At 49.7% G+C, this 22,189-nt stretch overlaps 1 long non-coding RNA gene across 1 annotated transcript in view; it reads left to right on the top strand.

The window, feature by feature from the left end:
* The first annotated feature begins 1,482 nt into the window (after positions 1–1,482).
* The window catches only part of LOC105506731, a 187,777-nt gene continuing 167,070 nt past the window's right edge, over positions 1,483–22,189 (top strand). The window contains exon 1 of the long non-coding RNA XR_001000987.1: positions 1,483–2,127. This is a non-coding gene — a long non-coding RNA (uncharacterized LOC105506731). The remainder of the gene's footprint in view (positions 2,128–22,189) is intronic.

Raw genomic sequence — 22,189 nt, 5'->3', positions numbered from 1 at the left:
TGGTGGCCAATCCAGACCCTGCACTGCCACTGACTCTCTGGAAATGTCAGCACCAGTGAAAGCCAGGATTCCAGGGCCAGACCTGAGCTTGCCTGTAGCCTGGGACTTGAATGGGGGAAAACTTGGGCACAGTGGCAAGTGAAAAATCAAGTCTGTGCTTCAGGAGCATCTAGAAACGCCCTGTCTACCTTCTACCCTCCCCAACCCCATTTACCCGGGTGCCTCCTGTTACTTCCAATACTAATGCCTTCTTTTATTTTTTTGAGACAGAGTCTCACTCTGTTGCCCAGGCTGGAGTGCAGTGACACGATCTTGGCTCACTGCAACCTCCGCCTCCCGAGTCCAAGCAATTCTCATACCTCCCCTCCCTAGTAGCTGGGACTACAGGTGTGCACCACCACACCCACCTATTTTTTTTGTTATTTTCAGTAGAGATGGGGTTTTGCCATGTTGGCCAGTCTGGTCTCGAACTCCTGACCTCAGCGGTGGGATTACAGACATGAGCCACCACGCCCAACCTGATGCCTTCTTTTTTTGACCATTTCCTCTCCAGCAATCCTACAGTGGCCACAGGGAAACCTGGCCCAGGAGCTTCCAATGTTCTTGGCTTCCTCTCCTGTCACAGCCTCAGTGATTTTGTGATTTCACCTTGCTTCTCAGGGCTTGCTTTTATCAAAAGGGTTGGTTAGTCACAATAGCTGTTAACAGGTGCAACAAGGCATAGAAGACCTGTTAGGGGTTGAATTGTTCCACCCCCCCCCCAACTCCAGAATATTAATATATTGCAGTCCTAATCTTCAGGACCTCCAAGAACATAACCTTATTTGGAAATAGGGTTGTTGAAGATGTCATTGGTTAAGATGAGGTCATACTGAATCAGGGTGGGCCCCTTATCCAATATGACTGGCATCCTTGTGGAAACACCACAGTGTGAAGAGACAGAGATTCATGCAGAGGGAAAACTATGTGAAAAGATACACGCAGAAGACCGTGTAAAAGGTGGAGGTTGAAGGTAAGGCAGCTGCAAGCCAAGGAACACCTAAGACAGCCAGTGACAACCAGGTCTCAGAGAGGCAGGGGGCAGATTCTCCCTCACGGCCCCTAGAAGCAAGCAACCCTGCTGACCCCTTGATTTCGGACCTCTCGTCTCCAGAACTGGGGCCCAGCTGGGACAGCCTGACTCTAGGGCTACCAAGGTTTGCCATCCTGGGCGGCATGCAGGGCTGGTGTGACCCACCTTATGCACAAAGGCCAGAATAGACCTAGCGGCGTTGACAATAGGACCGGAATGCCAGCTTTGTCTGTGAAGGAAGGGTGCAAGGGAGGACAGCTGTGGTGGGCAAACCCCAACCGTTTCCATTCTTGTTTAACTTTTGTCCTGACTACGACAGGACTACGTAGCGGAACTACGACTCCCAGGAAGCCGTTCGGCCTCCCCCGCCCCCACCCCACGCACCCCGCTCCGCCCCGCCCCGTCGCGGGTCCGCCTGGTATATAAGGGCCGAATGGCCCAGCCGGCTACAGAGCGCGCAGCCGGCGCGGGTGCGCGGTGCGGCGCTGGTATCCTGAGGACCGGACCACCGAGGCTGGCGTTTCTCGTTCTGCGCTTCTGCCCAAGGACCCTATGCTAGGCAGGCGCCCACCGTAAGCCTCCCAGGCCTTGTGAACCTGCAAACCCAAGTCCGAGAGACGATCCGCCTTCGGCGCTTTCCGGCTTGGCAGAGGGGTTTTCCTGGCGGGGATCTTTGGTTCGCGCTGGCGATGCGTGGGGAAGAAAGGCGAGGAGCGGCGTCCAGGCTGGGTGCTGTCCCAGCGCGAGGAGGCGGGATGCGCTCGCGGGGTCCGCGGGGCGCCTGGTCCCCGCCCGCGTCGCGCGCCCACCCCTGGGGAAGAGAATGCGGCCGCTTGGGGACCCCCGCCCGCGACCTCCTCGAGTCTGGAGCGCAGAGGACAGGGTCTGGACCAGGCGCTTTGGCCTTGGATGGAAAGTGGGGAATTGGGTGCGGGGCTGCGGATCCCTTAACGTGGATTACTTGGTGTGTATCAGCTGGGCTCAGAAGACCCACGACCTCCTCTCCGTCCGTGGATTGATTCGTTCTACGTAACAGCTGGGTCGCCAAGCTGGAGGTAAGTTTCCCTGCGGTTTGGGGAAGGGATCTGATTTACTTTCTTTTCTTTCTTTTTTTCCTCCGCGTCGTTTTCCGCAGGTCCCGAGATTCTGGGTTGAAATTTTTGTTCTTGGAATTGACATCTTCTTGGAGGTCATTTTAGTCATCCCCCTGCCTCCAAGCGGAGCTGATTTGCCTGGGACACGGTGGTCAGCGACCACCCCATCCTGGGCGTTCTCGGCCGTCGTCCTTCTGCCTCCAGCGCTGCCGAGCCTTGGCTGCCTGGAGGGACCGAACCTCAGCTGGGGGGGACGCCCGCGCGTCTTCGGCGAACCCGCTCGGCCCCTTGTACTTGCCTTAAAGCCTGGGCACCCTCCGGGCTCCGTTACTTCGGGAGCGGTGCCGCCTCCGTGAGCTCCTGTCGTCCGCCCACTGGCGACCGGGGACGCTGCTGGGGCGCAGCGCTTGGAGAACGCGACGCGGCCGAGCCCCTCTCACCGTTGGGGCTGGGGGGTGAGTGGGGCATTTGGCGAGCAGCTTTCGGGCGAGGACTGGGCCACCCGTCAGGCGAACGCGGGGATGCATTTGGCCAGGGTGTGAACGGGCTTTCTGAATAAGTGGGAGGTGGCAGGAATTCAGTCCAGTGAGCCCACTCGCCACCTCCCCTTTCTGGCGCAACTTGCTAGTGGAAGTGGTTTCTTGGCCAATGTGGGGAGAGGGCTTACGTCTTGAGTCTGGAACTGAAAGCACACAGCTTCTGTATCCATAGCTTCCTCCTGCCCTTATTCTTTTGTGTCTGCCCTGTTTGGGGGCAGTGCGGTGCCTGTCACTGAGTGGGCACTGAATAGATGTTTGTTGAATGAATGAATGAGCGACTCCGCCCTTGGCGTGCAGATTCACCAGGGTCCTCCTTTTCCTTCTCCCTCCTTGGTACTTGTCCTCACCTCCAGGACCTATCCAGGTTTCCTGAGGATGCTTTCCCAGAGGTGGGATTCCCTCCTCCGCCCCTCAACCCTCTCCTGTAGCCTGTAGGTTCTCATTTAGAACCTGTCGGTGATCCATTTCCCACCCAGCAGTCCCTTCTGCATAGAAATCTAGACGCTGTCAGGGATCACTCTTGGTCAGCGCTCAGGGTCCCAGTGTCTCCAGTGAGCACTGCTCCAGGAGCAAGAGAAGGTAAAGCAGCACTGGAAGAAGAAAAGGCAGTGCATAGTGGCACGACCTCCTACCCCGTGAGCTGGGGCCCTCAGTGCCCCTGGCCCCATGCAGGTCCTGGAACTGCCCAGGTTGACGCAGCACCTTCCCTGCGGCCCTTCCCCACCCTCCGCTCCCACCCCAGTTCTGTGCTCAGACTGACCAGGGAGAGGAAAAGTTGAAACCTTCAGGCAAACTGATAATTAACCCCACCACCCCTCCTCCCTGTCTGATTTTAAAAAGTAATCCATGCTCTTTCTCTTTCTTTTATAGAAAACTACACAAAAGTGCCCAAAGCAGGAAAAACATCTAATTCACACAGTAATGCTGGCAATTTGATCTGTTTCCTCACTGGTGAAATCCTGCAAAATATACTTTTTCTCCTCCTCTTTTTTTGTGTAATTTTATTTGAACATTTCCCCCATGTCATGACGGCATGGTAAGTGTATGCTGCTGCAGGCGTCGACTCATAATTTGCTTGACAATTTCCCTGTTGTTGGACACTAAGTTGTTTCCAAATTTTTACCCTTAGAAGTAATACAGTGAGCATCTTTTGTACATAAAGATTTGTCCACATTTCGTATTATTTTCTTTGGAAAATTCCCAGAAATTGCTATATTTGCTTTAAGCTGGAGTTATGTCTAAAGCAAAGGAATAACTCTATTTCTGGACATTGTTGATGGGCTTGGAGGAAAAGATGCCACTTACCCATCAGATAATACTGCATCTTGGAGCGGGGACGCAGAAGCGGCACAGAGTGACTGGCTGCTGAGCAAAAGAAGTGTTTTGTTTCTTTTTGTATCAAAGAATTGATCAGCATTGGTATGAGAATAACTTAAAATTTGCCGTCGGGATTATGATGTACATTTTTTAAAGCAATACCATAAAGTAAGATATATCAGGCAGCTAGATTTAACATGCTGTCTTTTTAAAAAAATTAACTTTTGATTCTGACATAAATCTAGATTTGCAGGAGTTACAAAAATAATGCCAAAGGCTCCACTATATCCTTTACCCTGCTTCCCCAAATGCTAACGTCTGATATATCCATGGTGCAATGATCAGACCTGGGACACTGACATTGACACACACTTTTAACTAATCTACAGGCCTTATTCAGATTTCTCCATTTGTCCCACTCATGTCTTTTTTCTGGTCCAGGATCCAATTTGGGATCCTATAATGGGACCTTGTAAAAAGCGGGAACCTAGAGTGGGACAGAAGACAGGCTTTGTTCAGGAGGAGGTTTGAAATTGGGACGTCATTTCCATTTTCCTCCCCAAGTGAATTTGCCCTTCCTCTACTGACAGTAGCAGAGCTGTATCAGGCTTCCAGGGCCTATGGGAGCCTGCCCATAAGTGGGGAAAGCATCTCTGTGTACCCCCTCCCTCCTTTCCTCTCCCCAAACCTACAGCGGGAATGTGTGTGTCATTGAGTGAAATTGGGTTATTACCCAGTCTGCCCTGACACGTCTTCTGGGGGGTAGACAGTTGCCATCCGGTGTGCGTGAGAGCAAGCTGCTGAGCCGCTGAATCGTAGTTGACAAGTACACCGTGCAATGCCTGTGTGGGTGACTCATGCCGGCTGCAGTAGCAGGTGTGTCAGGAGCTAAACGTGCAGACCCAGCAGGTACAGCATTTCCTGATTATCTGCACAGATTGGAAGGAACACGGATTTCTGCTCTGAACTCAGAACAGATTTAGGGTATTGTTAGGCAATTTTGGGCTAGGAAGTGATTCTCCTTTTCTTTAGGGGATTTTCTTCCAGGAGAAGATTTGGGGTGAGGAGAGCTAGCCCGAAGGGATTTTTGGAGGTGGCTGATATGGATGGAGGCTAGCCCAGGTTCTTTGCATAAGAGTCCACTTGTGTGAATTTGAAGAAACCCAGGAAAGGGTCCCTTCTCCTGTCCTTACAATAAAGCGACTGCATGGTCAGCCAGGAACGCATGCGTGAATTGAGGCTGTCTGCTTTGGGTATCACTCTGTGTTTTCTGACTTGGAATGGTTGTCTGCGTTGAGCGAAGGCGATATTTGTTTGGGGATGAGGAAGTTTTGATGTTACTTAAATCTCAACAAAACAGATTTCTGTTTTCTAGACAGAGTTTCTGTGTTGATGTTAGGGTCTGGTTGCTGAGACTTGATTTTTCTTTTCCTTTTTGAAATACTCCCAGCCTTCCTACCGTAGCTTGTAAACTGAAGGATATCCTGTCTTTCTCTCTCCTTGTGAACTAACTGGTACAGACATTTTCTGGAACTAGCCAGCTCCAATGAGGATCATAACAAGAAGGCTCGCGGGGAGAGGGGTTGCGGGTGTTGTGACTAAACAGTTCTGGAAGGCACCTCTGTCTACACCTGCCTGTCCCTGTCCTCAGCGTCTCCTGGTGGGTCCTCCCTATTCAGACGCTGCAGTTTTTCTAGAATCTACTCCAGTGCAGTACAGACTGTTCACGTTGAGATTGCCCCACCTGTCCCCTGGTGTTCAAATTGTGGTTTGCATAAGAAAGAATTGTTTGCGGAACGTGTTAAAAATGAATATTCTTAGCACCCACCCCTGTCCGGCCCCTCACCTTTAGTGCTTAGGGGTCTGCATTTTCAACAAGCCACCCAGGCCATTCTGACACGGACACTTTAAGAAACAGGAAGTTGACTGACTTCTTGGCCAGATAAAGCCTTAATTGAACCTTTTCCCACTGAAGCTTACCCAACTACAGTGTTTTCTTCTTTCTCCTCCTCCTCCAGGATGCCTTTCTGGTTTACCTCCACTGGTCTGGGCCCCCGCATGTACTTATTTGGTTTGCTGGTGCAGGTTTTTACATAGGAGCCTTGAAATCAGATGCCCTTTATACTTGGTTAAGACAGGAGTGGCTGCATTTGGGTGAATGATAAAGGAACTACAGCTCTGGGCATTTTCTCCTCTCAGGTAGGCAAGGTCTTTGGGAGCTTGGAACGTGCCCCATGACCAGGCAGCATCCTGGCACATTTGTTTGTGTACCCACACAGACCACTGCCGCTTCTGTCTGTGGCCACCATTGTTCTAGACAATGTCACTGTCATCATGGAGCTGGTTGGGGTGCTCCACACCAAGTTAGCATCCCCTGTTCACGTGATTGATGCACCCAGCTCACTTTACAAGAGGACAGGAATGATCCTGGATGAATTCTTTTCAACTATGCCATTGGCGAAAGACCTCCTGTTCAAAGTCAGCTGGGTGTTCCTGCTTTACAGACGAGGTCTGTGCCTGGAAAAACATTTTTACAAAACCAATCTTGGTTGATCACATGATATCCAAAAGGCCCGGAGGAATCGTGCAACCTAGAAGAATGCTGAAGTGGCAAGTTTCTGCCCAATAATTCTTTTTGTAATGTGAATCATCATCACCTCCTCCCATATTTGGTTTGTTGGTACAGGTTTTTGCATGGACGTCTGGAAACCAGGTGCCTTTGTATGTGATTAAACAGACATGGCTTCATTTAGGGGTATGATCAAGAGACTGCAGTTCTGGAGCTGCAGAAATCAACCAGACCTTCCGACTCCCAGGTCTGTGAGGCTCCCCCGTGGTTTGGAAGATGCTGATTGTTAGGGTCCAGTTTGAACGATTTACAGACTTACCTCGTTTGCTTCAAAAGTGGTCATTTTACTTTAGCAATTTACTTTTTTTTTTGTTGTTTACTGGACTGGGAAGTCCCAGTAGGACAGGCCAGGAAAGATCATGCCTGCCGCCCAGCAGTGCCTTCTGATGATTGAGTTGGGATTTCAGGGCATGCTTTTTGAGCTAGCCATGGAGTATTCCTTCTCTAATGATAGGTGTATTTCAAATCATTTACCTATGGACTTCCTCTTACCTTAATTCTACAAATATTGAGTGCCTGCTGGATGCTTTTTTAGGCCTTGGTGCAACCTCTTTGGTTCTTCAGCATGTGGGCTCTGGTGGTCTTAGGGCCCCATTGGAAGCTGACTTGAAGATTTAGCAGCCTGTGTGGAAGCAGGGGTTCTATTGCGCTTTACAAAGTGAAAGGAAGTTGTCTGAGGTGCTGGTCTTTGGGGACAATTTCACTATGTGAGAAAAACCTTTACTGAGCTTTAAGTGACAATGATGGTTTCTGCAGTTATGCCTTCTTCACTTAACTACTTGAAAGCTTTTAAACCAGTTTTACTTTTCTCTCTCTCTTTTTTTTTTTTTTTGAGATAGGGTCTTGCTATGTTGCCTAGACTGGAGTGCAGTGGTATGATCTCAGCTCACTGCAACCTCCATCTCCCGGGTTTAAGCCATCCTCCCACTTCAGCCTCCTGAGTAGCTGGGACTACATGCATCCACCACCATGCCCAGCTAATTTTTGTATTTTTTGTATATATGAGGTTTTGCCATGTCTCCTAGGCTGGTCTTGAACTCCTGAGCTCCAGCAATCCACCGGCCTCAGCCTCCCAAAGTGCTGGGATTATAGGCATGAGCCACTGCACCTGGCCCACCATTTTTATTATGATAAAATATACACGACATAAAAGTTATCATCTTAACCACTTTAACGCACGCAGTTCTATGGTATTCGGTACATTCACATTGTTCTGCAACCATCACCACCTATTTCCAGAAAGTTTTTCTTCCCAAACTAAAACTCTGTACCCATTAAACACAAACTCCCCATTCCCCGATTCCTCCCAGCCCCAGTCAACCACTGTTCTACTTTCTGTCTCTATGAATTTGGCTACTCTGGGTATCTGATAGAAGTGGATCATACAGTATTTGTCCTTTTGTGCCTGGCTCATTTCTTTAGCCTACTTTTTTCGAGGCTCATCCATGTTATAGCGTATGTCAGAATTTTCTTTTTAAGGCTGAATAATATTGCATTGTGTATTTATATTGCATTTTGTTTAACCCCGTCTCTACTAAAAATACAAGTGTCTGTGGACACTTGGGTAGCTTCTACCTTTTGGCCATTGTGAATAATGTTGGTAGGAACACAGGTGTGCAGTGATCTGTTCAGGTCTCTGTTTTCAGTGCTTTTAGGGATATACCTGGAAGTGAAATAGTTGGACCATATGGTAATTCTATTTTTCATATTTCAAAGAACAACCATACTGTCTTTTTTTTTTAATTTTAACTTAAAAAAATTTTTTGAGACCAAGTTTCACTCTTGTTGCCTAGGCTGGAGTGCAATGACATGCTCTCAGCTCACTGCAACCTCTGCCTCCTGGATTCAAATGATTCTCCTGCCTCAGCCTCCCGAGTAGCTGGGATTACAGGTGACTGCCATCACACCTGGCTAATTTTTGTATTTTTAGTAGAGATGGGGTTTCACCATCTTGGTCAGGCTGGTCTTGAACTCCTGACCTTAGGTGATCCACCTGCCTTGGCCTCCCAAGGTGCTGGGATTACAGGTGTGAGCCACTGCGCCAAGCCTGCCGTACTCTCTTCTATAGCATCTGTATCATTTCACATCCCCACTAATGGTACACAAAGTTTCCATTTTCTTGCCAAGACTTGTTTTCTTATTCTATTATTATTATTATTATTATTATTATTATTAAGAATAGCCATCCTAATGTGTGTGAAGTGCTTTTTGCTTTAAGAAAGCCATCTTCATGAAGACTGAAGTGCCCGGGAAAGTGAGGAGCAGTGGGGGTGGCACCCAGCTCTGGATCTGCCACAATTATTCTTTCTAAATGAAAAGGTTTGATGACCCAGCACGTTCCTTAGGCCCTGATTCTTTGAACTGGAGTTTTCCAATTGCTTTTGTGCCCATATCCCATCTGATAGTACCTTCGACCTGGTGAAATGATCAGGTGTCATCCTGTTTTACAGGAGGGGCATTAAAGCACCAGTCAGTGAAATGATGTGGATAGATACTGACCCTACGGACCGGCCCTCACACTCTAACTCCTAATCTGGCACACATGGTGAAAAGCGAGTGTTTTGGAAGTGTTGGTGTGAAGACGAAGGGCCTGGAGAATAGAGATTGGACTCACTGTTTAGGAGAATTCTAGAGTGAATCCTCTCTGCTGCTTGCCCTGCGGAGTCACGCTTTCGTATGTATTTGCTGGAAGTGGACTTTTTTTTTTTTTTTTCAAGTAGAGAACACTTTTCTGCATAGTTTGAGCTGCTTAAAAAGTGCCTTTTGAGGTTGGGTGCAGTGGCTCACGCCTGTAATCCCAGCACTTTGGGAGGCGGAGGCGTGCGGATCACGAGGTCAGGAGATCGAGACCATCCTGACTAACACGGTGAAACCCCGTCTCTACTAAAAGTACAAAAAATTAGCCAGGCGTGGTGGCGGGCGCCTGTAATCCCAGCTATTCCGGAGGCTGAGGCAGGAGAATGGCGTGACCCTGGGAGGCAGAGCTTGCAGTGAGCAGAGACAGCACCACTGCACTCCAGCCTGGGCCACAGAGCGAGACTCCGTCTCAAAAAAAAAATGTGCCTTTTGAGCATCATGGTGGATGCCAGAGTTCGGTGGCAGCTCCCGTGGGGACCTGGGGTGTGTGGCTGGGTGAAGATGATTACCTCTCTTCTGTGGTTTTATTCCCCAGGCTAAGTCTGAGCCCCCAAGGCTCCCGTGGGTTCTGGTTTGTGATTGGCTCCTCCATGCCTCATGCGCATGTCCAGCCACCAGGTGGATTAGGCGTTTGTAGTAAGTGATTTCACTGACCCTGGAGGACAGATGGTAGACAGTGTTTGATCCCGGCCTTTGCAGGGCTCTACCCCCTCGCAGCCTCAGTACCTTCTCTGCATGGGACGGGAAAGTGGCCTTGTCACCTCAGAGCCACCAAAAATGTGGCTGTTTTCCATTTTAACTTTTCGACGGTGATATTTCCTTTTATTTTTAAAAATTAAGCAGTGGCTGGGCATGGTGGTTTGCTCCTGTAATCCCAGCACTTTGGGAGGCCAAGGTGGGAGGATTGCTTGAGCCTAGGAGGTCTAGACTGTGGTGAGCTATGATTATCCCACTGCCCTCCAGCCTGGGTGACAGAGCAAGACCCTGTCTCTAAAAAAAAAAAGAATAAAAAAAAGTTAAACGTCAAGAAGCAAAGCTGTTGTTCCTGAAGTTGGGGTGACAGAGCAGGGTCGCCCCTGCCTGGAGGCTTTCTTCTCTCTGGGAGGGGTGGGGGTGTCCCCCCAGGACCCATTCTCCATGACCCCAGAACATGACCTCTTCTCTATGATTCCTGACTGTGACCCCTCCTCCTTTGGTTTCAGACCAAACTTCTTTAGAGGACCCAGGACTAAGCTGAGGGAGGTTTTTCTGAACCTCAGGGAATCTGTGGCGACTGGCAAGCCAGCGGGAAATTCAGGTGTTTGGGTTTTTAATTAAATTTCTAAGTGGAGACCAGGAATGCGGTTAACCAAGGAGCTGAGGTGGTCTGGGTTTCTCATTCCACCCTGACTGCTGGGCTGTTTGGGCTTTCCTGGAATTGCTTTCCTCATCACCTTCGCTGCCTTCTTTTTCTGCTGTCCCCCCATTCCTTGCTCGCACCATTGTGATTGAACCTGAATGGTTTCCTCAAACCTTTCTGTGGGGTCTTATCATCCTGGGCATCTGTCTGTCAGGTACCAACTTGCGGGGAGGATGCCCATATGCCTGCAGTCAAGGTTCACCGCTCAAACTGGCCATTGGGTGATGCTGCTTGTCGCCCAAATAATGACCCGGCCCAGTGGCCCAATTCCTTGTACCAACCCTGTGTAAGGATTCAACAGATATGATCCCTGTATTAGTCCATTCGTATGCTGTTAATAAAGACATACCTGGGACTGAGTAATTTATAAAGAAAAGAGGTTTAATTGACTCACAGTTCCACATGGCTGGGGAGGCCTCACAATCGTGCGGGGAGGCCTCACAATCGTGGCGGAAGGCAAAGGAGGAACAAGTCACATCTTACATGGCGGCAGGAAAGACAGAACTTGTGCAGGGGAACTCCTCTTTATAAAATCATCAGATCTTCTGAGATGTATTCACTATCATGAGAACAGCATGGGAAAGATCTGCCCCATGATTCAATTACCTTTCACTTGGTCCCTCCCATGACATGTGGGAATTATGGGAGCTACAATTCAAGATGAGATTTGGGTGGGGACACAGCCAAACCCTATAAGTTTCCAACCAGCCCCTGCTGCCTGTCAGAAGGGCAATGTCCAGAAAGAGAGGCAGCCTTGCGGCAGGCGCAGAGAACGTGGTTCCAGAGTCTTTACTTCCCTTAATCCTCAGAGCCCTGGGATGTTATGATCTCCGGCATTTGAGGCTTAGAGGCATGAAGGAATATCCTTAAGGTCTCATAGCTTTGAAGGATGGAGCCACAGTTCAAAATCAGGTCTTGGCCCAGGCCCATCACTGGACCCCTGTCCTGCGCCAGTGCCAAGTGTCTGTATGACTTTGCACACGTCCCTGGGCCTCTGTCTGTGGGCCCAATTCCTCGTCCACAAAAGGAAGAGTATTTTTAGGTTGGTCATTTTTGTTGGAGGTTACAGAGAAACCAACTGTATCCAATTTAAAACAATGGATGTTTTGGTTGTTCACATAACTGAGAAGTGTGGGGTTGTGCTTTTGGGGTGATTTGTGGGCTCGGTCTCTCTCTCTTTTCATTCTCTCCCCTTCTGTATACAGTTTCATTCTCAAGTTTACTTTTCTCATCTGGGCAGGCCTCCTGACTCTATAGATCCAGAGGGAGAGAATGGCATTGTAGTGGCCTTCCTGAGAGCTGACCCTGTAGCAACGCTCACCCCTAGACCCACACCTCTGGCCAGGAGCCGGGGTCGGGGGGACACATTGATTGACTCTCCCCTGGCCATGTGTGTCACATCTAGCTCTGTCGCGAGGTTCCCCAGAGCCGCCAAGATTCTGCATTTTGTTTATCCACTCATTTGTCTTTGGACACTTGGGTAACTTCTACCTTTTGGCCATTGTGAATAATGTTGCTAGGAACACGTATGTGCAATGATCTGTTCACGTCTCTGCTTTCAGTGCTTTTAGGGATGTACCTAGAAGTAGAATTGTTGGAACATATAGTAATTCTATTTTTCATATGGCCTTTGGGAAGCAGAGGTACATGCAGGGCAGTACTACCAATTGTTCACTATGAATGAATTGGACTCCTGGGATAATAAACCAGAATGTGTGCTTTAGGGGGCAGGGAATTAGTTTTGCTTACCTCTGTATACCTGGTATCTTAGGAGGGTGCTGGGGGTATATTAATACTTAGTAAAAGTTGACAAATGAAGGGACCTCAAAAGTTCTTTCCTTTTCTGAAACTCTGAACCCCAGAGTCTATTTTTGCATGGGACATCATCTTGTTCCAACGGGGAGCTGGCTCCTGGGTCACTAAATCCAGCCTTGCAGTTGATCACCCATGACTGGGTTCTCGTTGACCTGCACGAAGAGTTGCTACTGGAATAAAAACTGGGTGCTTAGAATGGCACCTGCTGCCCGATATGTCATCACAGAAGGGGAAAGCCTTTCCCTACTTCTGAGCATCTCTAGACTAATGGTGTTGCTCCCAGTCTACCTTGGGAGGCAAGTTCTGTTCTTCTCCTGGTATGAAAAGCCTGACGATGTGAGCTAGGGGCAATGGATTTGTGCAGACTTCTCACCAGGCTCCTGTGTTTGGCAGCCCAGTGGGGAAGACTGAGAATACCGGGAGGCCAGACAGTGAGCTCGTCCAGAAGCAGCCACACAAGTGGATTTATGTAGAGGGCTCCATTGTGTTCACACATTCATGTGCCAACTTGGAAGCAGATCTTCTGGGTGCTCCATGTTCGAGAGACAGCTTTGATCTCCAGGCTGTTGAGCTCAAGGTGGGAGACTCTGTTTTGCTTACTTTGTTCGCACGTTACACAGGTAGGCTTTGTTTGAGGAGCAGTGACTCACGCTCATGGGTTGTGTGAGCTTTGAAAGGAAGCCATGCGGCCCTGGCAGGTGCTCCCAGCTGTCCTCGTTTGCCATTGTCAGAAAAAAATCTTATTGTCATGGCAACAGATTTTTTTCTACCTACGGCTTGAGTATGAATAGCCTTTTTTGGTAGGTGATGAAATGAGAGGAGAGGGGGTGGGCATCATGTATTAAAGGTGCCGTATGTCCTGTGGAAGTGTAGTTACTGTTACCCCCATTTAACAGACAAGGATGCTGAGGCTCCCAGAGCTTATGTCAGTTGTCCAAAGTTACCCTGCTGGTCTGAGGCAGAGCTGGAACTTGATCTGCTTCCAACTGGGCACGTGACTGCATCCATCCAACCTTTAGCTGCAAGCTGGATCCCATTTCTCTTGGAAAGTGCTAGAAGTCACAAATCAAATAGTTTTCACATTATATATTTATTTTGAGACAGAGTCTTACTCTGTTACCCAGGCTGGAGTGCAGTGGCTTGATTGTGGCTCACTGCAGCCTCAACCTCTGGGGTTCAGGCTATCCTCCTTTCTCAGCCTCCTGAGTGGCTGGGACTATAGGCATGCACTACCACACCAGGCTAACTTTTAAATTTTTTTTGTAGAGACAAGGTCTCACTATGTTACCCAGACTGGTTCATGAAGTCCTGGGCTCAAGCGATCCTCCCGCCTCCACCTCCCGAAGTGCTAGGGTCATAGGCGTGAGCCACCATGCCTGGCCTCATAATGCTTCTATCACTATGATTCATCCTTCACTTCTTCCTCCTAGTAACCCACTGACAGCTTTAAAACAGTGCTTCTCCTTCCCTCTGCTGATAGAGGTGAGACCTGCATCCTTTCAGGAGTGTAGCTGGAAATAGACTCCATCCTTCCCTACAGATGGGACAGTGAAATCAATGTTAAGGTTATTAATACTAAGACCAACTGAGAGGTTGGTTGACTAGTTTTCCCTGATGAGAAACTCTCATGCAGTGCTCCCCAGCTTCCAGGCTTTTCCTCCAGCTCTGCCTGTTCTCTCTTGCTATCCTCAGGTCTCTCTCTGCAGACATAAAATCTGGTTTGGAGAGCTAGAAATGATGGCACATTTCCCAACAGGCAAGCAGGAGGGCCAGGGTCCAGATGTAGATCTGTTCGCCCTTAAAACCAGTACATTTGCCCACAGTACCATCCTAACTGTATTTGTTTAGGAGATATGCATGTCCAAAGCATGCATCAGCATCACGGATTCCCCTGTTGTTGAAATCCCATGATAGATGCTGAGGCCAGGGCATGCTCAGTTGAATTTCTATCACCTTTTCCACCTGTGATCGTTGGTGTTTAGAGGGATGATTCTGGGGGGCAGGGGGAAGGGGTGTCCCGGCATCCTTGATGAAGAAGGTATGTGAGGTTGGCTGCACAGTGGGACAATGGAACAGGAGATGGATCCATTATCAAGGCATTCACTGGAAGTGTTGTGCCCGAGGGCTCTAACTTTCAGTTGACCAGGACATTGTTGTGAATACCTTATTCCTTGAGCTCAAAGTTGAGTTTTCAGAGCAGACCTATTGGTAGGCTCACTCTTCGGTTGTTATGCTTGGAAAGTGGGAGTGCTGCCTGGGGCTGCACCTACATCACCTTCCAATGGGGTAGGGAGCCCTGTGAGAAAGCCTTGCCCCATCTGAGCTGCACGCCCATCAGCTGCCATGCACTCTGTCCTTTGCACAAAGAACCTCTTAATTGACATGATTGGGAGGGTAGAGAATGGAGCCTCTGTGTGGCCTTGAGGTTGGGGGGATGGGAGGATGGGAGCTGGTATATGTCTCATTCACTGGACTAGGTACAGTGAATCTTTCATTCCTCCTTCCACATACTTCCCTCCCCTTCTTGGCTTAAATCTTGTGTCTCTCTTAAAGAAATGGACTGGCTCCTTGGTTCTATGTGTGTAGGCTGTGGTTGCATCTCTGCTTTGATGTTGCTGGATTTGTTATGGAAGCTCCAATTCCCTTTTAACTTTTTTCTCGGAAGTATAGAACTTGGGCTATGGTTTCCATTGGTTTAAGTGAGATGACGGACGTGAAAGCGGTCATATACTGTGCAATGTAAATCTAATGAATAACCAGCCCAGGAATCTCTGTTAGCTTGAGTGGGCAGACAGGAGAGGAGTCGGGGCAGAGCGGAGGAGAGGAGTGGCAGCAAGGAGGTGCCTCCTCAGCGCTTCCTCCCTGGGGTCTAGAATGGGCTTTGGTCTCAACTGGTTTTTCCCTGTGACCTGCTGAGCACTCCTTTCCTCCTGGGCTGTGTCCTCCTTTCCTTTCCTTACTCTCCCAATACGTGGTTAGGGATACCCGACTTGCAGGTGACATAGAATCCAGTATTAGTGTCCAGTGCTTGCCCAGGTTATGCCTGAATAAACTCATCAGTGGGTTGGGTGCTAACTCTGTTTTTGCAAACTTTTGTTTTTCATCCAATTTTTCTCTTCCTTAAACTTCCATAATCCTGACAACTATAATATCATATACTGCCATGATGGTTTCACATACCTGGATCTTTTTTCTTCTGTTTAGTCATAGGTGTGCACTCTGATTTCATAGCACCTGGCCTCATGCTGATGCTAGTAAAGGCTTAAGACAGTGGACCCTTGAACAATGCAAGGGTTAGGGGTGCTGGCCCTCCGTGCAGCTGAAAATCCACACGTAGCTTTCGACTTCCCTAAAATTTAACTGCTACTAGCCTCCTGTTGACTAGTAGTCTTACCAGTAACATAAACAGTCAATTAACACATATTTGGTATGTTATATGCATTATGTATTGATACAGTAGATATGTATCAATATACTCTTGCAATAAAGTAAGCTAGAGAAAATGATATTAAGAAAATCATAAGGAAGAGAAAATAGATTTGCTATTCACTAACTCGAAGTGGATCATCACAAAGGTCTTCCCCCTCGTCGTCTTCAGTGAGTAGGCTTGCGGGGAGGAAGAGAGGGGTTGGTCTTGCTGTCTCATGGGTGGCAGAGGTAGAAGAAAAACCACGTATCGGTCGATCCACACAGTTCAAACCTTGTTCAAGACTCAACTGTGTATACATGGCGACTCGGTGGGTTGAAGGCCCACACTGGTCTGCCATTTGATGTGGCTGTGGTGACAGTGGTGTCTGGTCAATGGGTTCTGGCTTAGTAGCCTAAACATACGGCATTGTAGAAGCAGCTTTCAGAAGGTGGGACTGGTCTTTGCTTGGAGTGGTCCTGGGAATTGCATATTGCACGCTTCTATCCCCTGTGGGTGGTTTTCTGTCCCCAGGAGTCCTGTTTTTTTCCTAGTCTTGGCCTCCTAATTTGCCTCATGGCTTTGGGCTCGTTACACCACATATTGGGGCCTCAGTTTCCTCTCTGTGTATCTCAGAACTACGTGATGTCTTGATTACTTTGAGCAGGGAGGGTGTCTTTTTGTTTTGTTCACTGTGTTCCATAGGTGACCTTGAGCAAGGCAGGTAAGGAGAGATGCCAGGTTGTTCTCAGTGGACACATGGCTTCCAGTTCTTGTTGCAATACAATTCGACTTCTTGGAGAAGAACTCTATTCAACATAAATGAAATAAAAATAGAAAACAGACTTGCTGAGCAATCTTTAGAGAACATCATTTGCGATAGCTATAGCTGGGAATATCTGTTTTGTTGTGACCTTGTACCCAAATAAATTAGAGGAGTAAATGATCCTTTTTCTCCCTGAGGTTTGAGATCATTTTATTTAAGTGCTTTACGGCACTCTGCTTGCCCTTTTCCAGAGGGGGACAGTTGGATTCAAACTGCCTTCACAGGATCGATCTTTTAGGGCACTGTGACACAGGCCCCTCACTTAGGTAAAAGTGAGATTCTTTTCTGCATGCTGGTGGGCTCCCATCCTGGATTTGGGAGCTGCAAAGCACACGTCGGTGGGAGATCCGGCTGGGAGGAGAATTCCGCTCTGCGGGGCTGCTCACCGGCTTGTCATTCACTTGCTATTAAGGCATAGAGACGCCTTGTTGTAACTGGAATTGTTCTGGGGAATGAGGAGTCCTCGCCACTCCCCCTTCTCCTTCCTGCCCTAACCTCCCTCCCCTCCCCTTAGGGGGAAAAAAAAATTCCTTCGCCCTTTCAGCATCTGTGTCTTTAAGAATTCCCTCCACTGTCGCCTCGGGACAGAGACACTTCTGTGAGGGTGTGCTGGAGGCCTGTCCTTGGTGACACCCCGCCCCCCTATTAAAAGACCATCGGAACAAGCTCCCCATTCTCCTCTGGAGAGGGTCCCTCTGTCCCAGGCCAAGCGACTCTTAAGGGAGCGTTTATCCTGGGACACTCAGTTTACAAAGACTGCTGCAGCGTTAGATAAACTCACTCAGCCCTGCGGGGGGGAGGGGGGAGGAGAAGAACAAAACCCCCTTTATTTTCACCCCTGCAGGAAGACCAATAAAGACTTTGTGCTGGAGAGCGGGGGTCTGAGCAAACAGAAGAGGGGGGTCTGTGTGGTACTGATTTGGGGAGAGCATTATGAGTTATTATCTTATCATTTTATTTTTAGGGGAAATCTTAGCATGGGGCGGTGACTCCCGCATGAATAAATGGTCCCAAATGACCTCCTCTCTCTGCTGGCCACCGAGATGCTGTATGGCAAGTTTGTCTTGATTTGCCAGAGAGAAGTCAGTCCCTGGTATTTTTTTTTTTTTTTTTTCCTGCCACCTATTTGGATAGGGAAATCCTCACCCACTCTGCGGACTGGACTCCAACGGCGTGTGTGTGTGTTGATTATTTTTAGTCTAAGGGACTTTGGGTTGGCTCTGCTTCATGGGATGCATTTGGCCATCTGCGTGTGTGCCCCTTTGGAGGGGGGTGTGGGGGACCCTTCTGCCTCCTTATCACTGTCTGGAGCGCCCTTTACTGTGAATGGCCTCAAGCTGCCGTAGGTCATGTAAACCAGAGATGGCCTGTGGTTGGCCATTGGTGGGAGGAGGGATGGATGAATGTGGCTCAGTGCAATGAGGTGTGTCAACATCTCATTTAATGCTATGAGGTCTTTGAGGAGGTAAATAGTTTCATCTTACCTGGAATGCAAGGCTCAGAGAGGGAAAGTGAGTTACCTAATGTCTCCCAGAGGTGGGATGCTTGAAGTACCAGCCCCGGGGTGTCTGATTCTAAAGGTCCTGCCTGCCGCAGAGCTGGAGGCCAGGTCAGGGGGCCCAGGGTGGCTAAAGTGGGTGGGCTGGGCTGAGGGGTCGAGGTTACAGCAAGATGAAAGGCATTGCCAGGCCCTTGCCTTCCAGCAGCTGGTTAGGGTTTTGTCCTTACACCCTTGCCTTTCCCCTGGGCGCTGCTGGGGCTCTGCCACTCAGGTTCCAGTGAGGGATGGTGTGTGCTTCTGCTGGCCCGTGTCCCTTCTGGTTGTGTGTCTTTGGAGGGCTCAGCACTCGCCTCCAGGGAGGAGATGGCAGAAAGAGGCCGGAGTTTGTAGAGCCCTTCGCTCTGGGCTGGAAGGGAGGTGCCTGGCTGCTTCGGCAAACAAGCAAGATTTAGAAACCTGGCTGGAGCTGTGGTGGAGGGGGACCCTTCCCTGCTGGTGTCCTGGAGAGAGGAACCCTGATAAGGTTCCCAGATGCTAATTCCTGACCCTTCTCCCATTTTCTTTCTCCCTAGAGGAGTGTTGGGCCATGGGGATTGATCTGTGTGTGTGTGTTGGGGCAGGAGATTGGAGAGGGACTGGCCCTTGGGTCCCATCTCTGTGCAGCCCAGCTCTTCCTACCCCAGTTGCAAGTGTAAGAGGCCTGGAGAAGGGAGGGTGGGGGGTCTGTGCTGTGGCAGGCAAGAAGGGCCTCCCCAGGCCAGCTTTACCGCTGAGTTCAGAGTCCTTGTTCACAGAGCACAGCTGTGGGGGCTGTTAGGGGCATGGACTCCCTCGATGGGCAGGATGATCTGGGCCTTTCCCCAGCCTGGCTGAGCCCACCTTATCCCATTGGAGGACCTGAGGTCCTTCCAATAAGGCTCTGCCTAGAGTGTGAACCGGGACCATCTGAGGGGGGGTGAGATTCGTCCTAAAACAATAGAGAGTGGTGGGGGAGAGATGTTGGTGAAACTTGACTTCGTGCAGAAAGGGGAAGATTCTGGGCTCTGTACATGGAGAGCCTGCAGGAGGAAGGGGGACCCAGTCTCTGAAGCACAGTGCACTACTTAGAAAAGATGCTTACCTGCCCTTGCAGGCCCCTGGGTATAGCAGAACAGGCGGAGGAAGAGTGGTTTGGGGAATTCAGGATGTAGCTTAAAGGGGGGCTGAGTGGGAAATAAGGCGTGTTGCATTCCACAGTTACATGCAGCCACAGGCACCAGTGACATGGCACAAAGGAGGGTTAGCCTGGAAGGTTCTGGGGGACAGGGCAGAGCAAAAGAGAGAAGCCAGAGGTCTCGATGCCTTGGTGTGGGGGAGGCAGCGGAGGGCAGTGGCAATGGGAACGTGGGATGGGGGTGGCGATACTAGATTTCTTGGAGAAACGGCAGCAGCCCCATCTCCAACAGTTAGAGGGTGGGCTCCTGGACTGGACCAAGAGAAGGAGAATGACTCTGTCGAGGTCCCTGCCAAGCATGGGATCCGGAGTAATCCCCATGGACACTTAGAGCAGATGACGTCCACCCAATGGGGCCGACAGCAGATGGAATGGATGGGGAGGGTTCTCACTGCCAGTTCTCCCTGGAGTCCCTCCAGTCCCAGCCACTGCTGGCAGGTGGCTGCCTCTACAGGTGTGTGCTGGCCATTTCCATACCTTTCCATCCTGAGAACCCTCATTTCCTACGGTGAGTGTTTAGGACCCACTTATTGCGTTCTGTAGAGGTTCAGTCCTGTCAGCAATAGATTGGTGATGCACAGGAGGAGGACGAGAAGGCACTGGATCTGGAGTCAGAGAATTTGGGTCTCAGTCATAGCCTGTTATTTCCCAGAGCAGTGATTACTTACTTACTTATTAAGAATTAATTTATTTTAGAGACAGGGTCTCACCCTGTTGCCCAGGCTGGAGTGCAGTGGTAGGATCTCCACTCACTGCAGCCTTGACCTACTGGGGTCAAGTGGTCCTCCCACCTCAGCCTCCTGAGTAGCTGGGGCCACAGGCATGCACCATCATCCCTGACTAATTTTTATTTTTACTTTTTGTAGAGATAGGATCTCTCTCTGCTGCCCAGGCCGGCCTCAAACTTGTGGGCTCAAGTGATCCTCCCACCTTGGCCTCTTGGGATTATAGGCATGAGCCACTGCGCCTGACTGAAGATCGTGAGCAAGTTTCTTTACTTCTCTGTGCCTTTGTTTATTTCATAGGCAAAATACCAGGGATGAGTATTCTGAGGTGCTCTCCGGCTCTGTAAATGAACAACCACGTGCTGTAGGATGTACATGCCTGTGTCCTTATGAGGGTTTGGGGAGGCACGTGGACTTGTCTCCTGGTTCTTCATTTGTACCTCCCTGTGGCTCAGCTCAATACCCCCCTGGTTGTAAGTCATCCTGACTCTTTGCCCTTGCCTGGAGGAGGATGAGTCTCTTGCCGCAGTGGCAGTGAAAACTTGGAGAGCCTGTTGCCCCTTACAGCCTCATCGAGGGCAGCAAGGGACAGGCAGTCAGACTGGGTTCAGAAGTCATGAGGCCTGGAGGTGAGGTGGCTGCTTCCCCCCTGCACCAGCCCCAAGGGGTGGCTCGTCAGCTGCAGTGCTGAAGGCGAGGTTTGGGCTTGGATCAGTTGGTTGGCGCAGAGGTTGGTGGCTGCTGTCTGTTTCTGGTTTATTTCACCCCCGACAAAAGCTAGAGGCTCTGGGGATACTGTTTTGCGATTCACGAGCTCTGGAAGGTCAGAGCAATGCATGAGTCCCTGTTTGGACAGGATGACACGCGTCTCTTGTTGCTCCCGCACACGGGTGCATCTGCATCCCACATCCAAATACTTCAGCAGAGCAAGCCCTTCTTACAGGTGATCAGCCTTCTCAGGCGCCAGCAGTCCCCTCCCGGAGCACATCTGAAGGACCTCATCAACTTGACCAGTGGGAAAAATTCGGTCTTTCCAGGCTTAACCCATTTATGCCTGAGGTCGCCATTTTTTTGCATTTGAAAAATCAGACCTTGGTGATGACCTTAAGCAGTAGGACATAAATAACACCTACATGCTTAGCGTTCCAATAATGGAACACTAGGCGTAAATGGCTACTCCCTTTTCTACCCCTTTCATCGTTGACTTTTTCAAGGGGCGAGGAGAAACCTTGTTGATGAAAGATGTGTTTTGAAAAACTTACTGAACATCCTTCTGTTTTATCATCAGCACTGTTAATCGCCACCTTGGTACGTTCCCTTCAATTCCAGACCTGAGCCAGAGGAAGAGGCTGGGATTGTTTAAATTGGCCACCTACGGCCGGGCGCGGTGGCTCACGCCTGTAATCCCAGCACTTTGGGAGGCCGAGATGGGCGGATCACACGGTCAGGAGATCGAGACCATCCTGACTAACACGGTGAAACCCCATCTCTACTAAAAATACAAAAATTAGCCGGGTGCGGTGGCGGGCGCCTGTAGTCCCAGCTACTCAGGAGGCTGAGGCAGGAGAATGGCGTGAACCCGGGAGGTGGAGCTTGCAGTGAGTGGAGATCGCGTCACTGCACTCCAGCCTGGGCGACAGAGCAAGACTCCGTCTCAAAAAAACAAACAAAAAAAAAATTGGCCACCTATGATGCTGCCTCTCTCTGGATGGAATCTTCACCCGGTAACATGCAGAGGGGGAGGCCCCTTCAGACAGACAGGTTTCTCTCTCGCCTGTTCTTTCATAGGGGAGGGGGGTGCTTAACACAAGGGAGACTTTAGATGATCCTGGGGGCTGGGAGGGCTAGTGAGTTCGTGGCAGGAGATGGGGAGCGATGTCATTTATTAGGTCTATGAAAACAATACAGGGTTTGTCTCCTGGGTACGGTGGTGCCTGGGGGGGCAAAGCCAAGATGGGGCTGAGTAGAAAGAAAACAAGCACAGGTCTGACGAAAATGTGGTGACCTCGAGGAGCT

This window comes from Colobus angolensis, unplaced genomic scaffold (genome assembly GCF_000951035.1).
Source record: "Colobus angolensis palliatus isolate OR3802 unplaced genomic scaffold, Cang.pa_1.0 Scaffold1, whole genome shotgun sequence".
Taxonomy (NCBI): Eukaryota; Metazoa; Chordata; class Mammalia; order Primates; family Cercopithecidae; genus Colobus; species Colobus angolensis.
The sequence above is the reverse complement of the archived record's forward strand: the minus strand, read 5'-3'. Positions and strand labels throughout refer to the sequence as shown.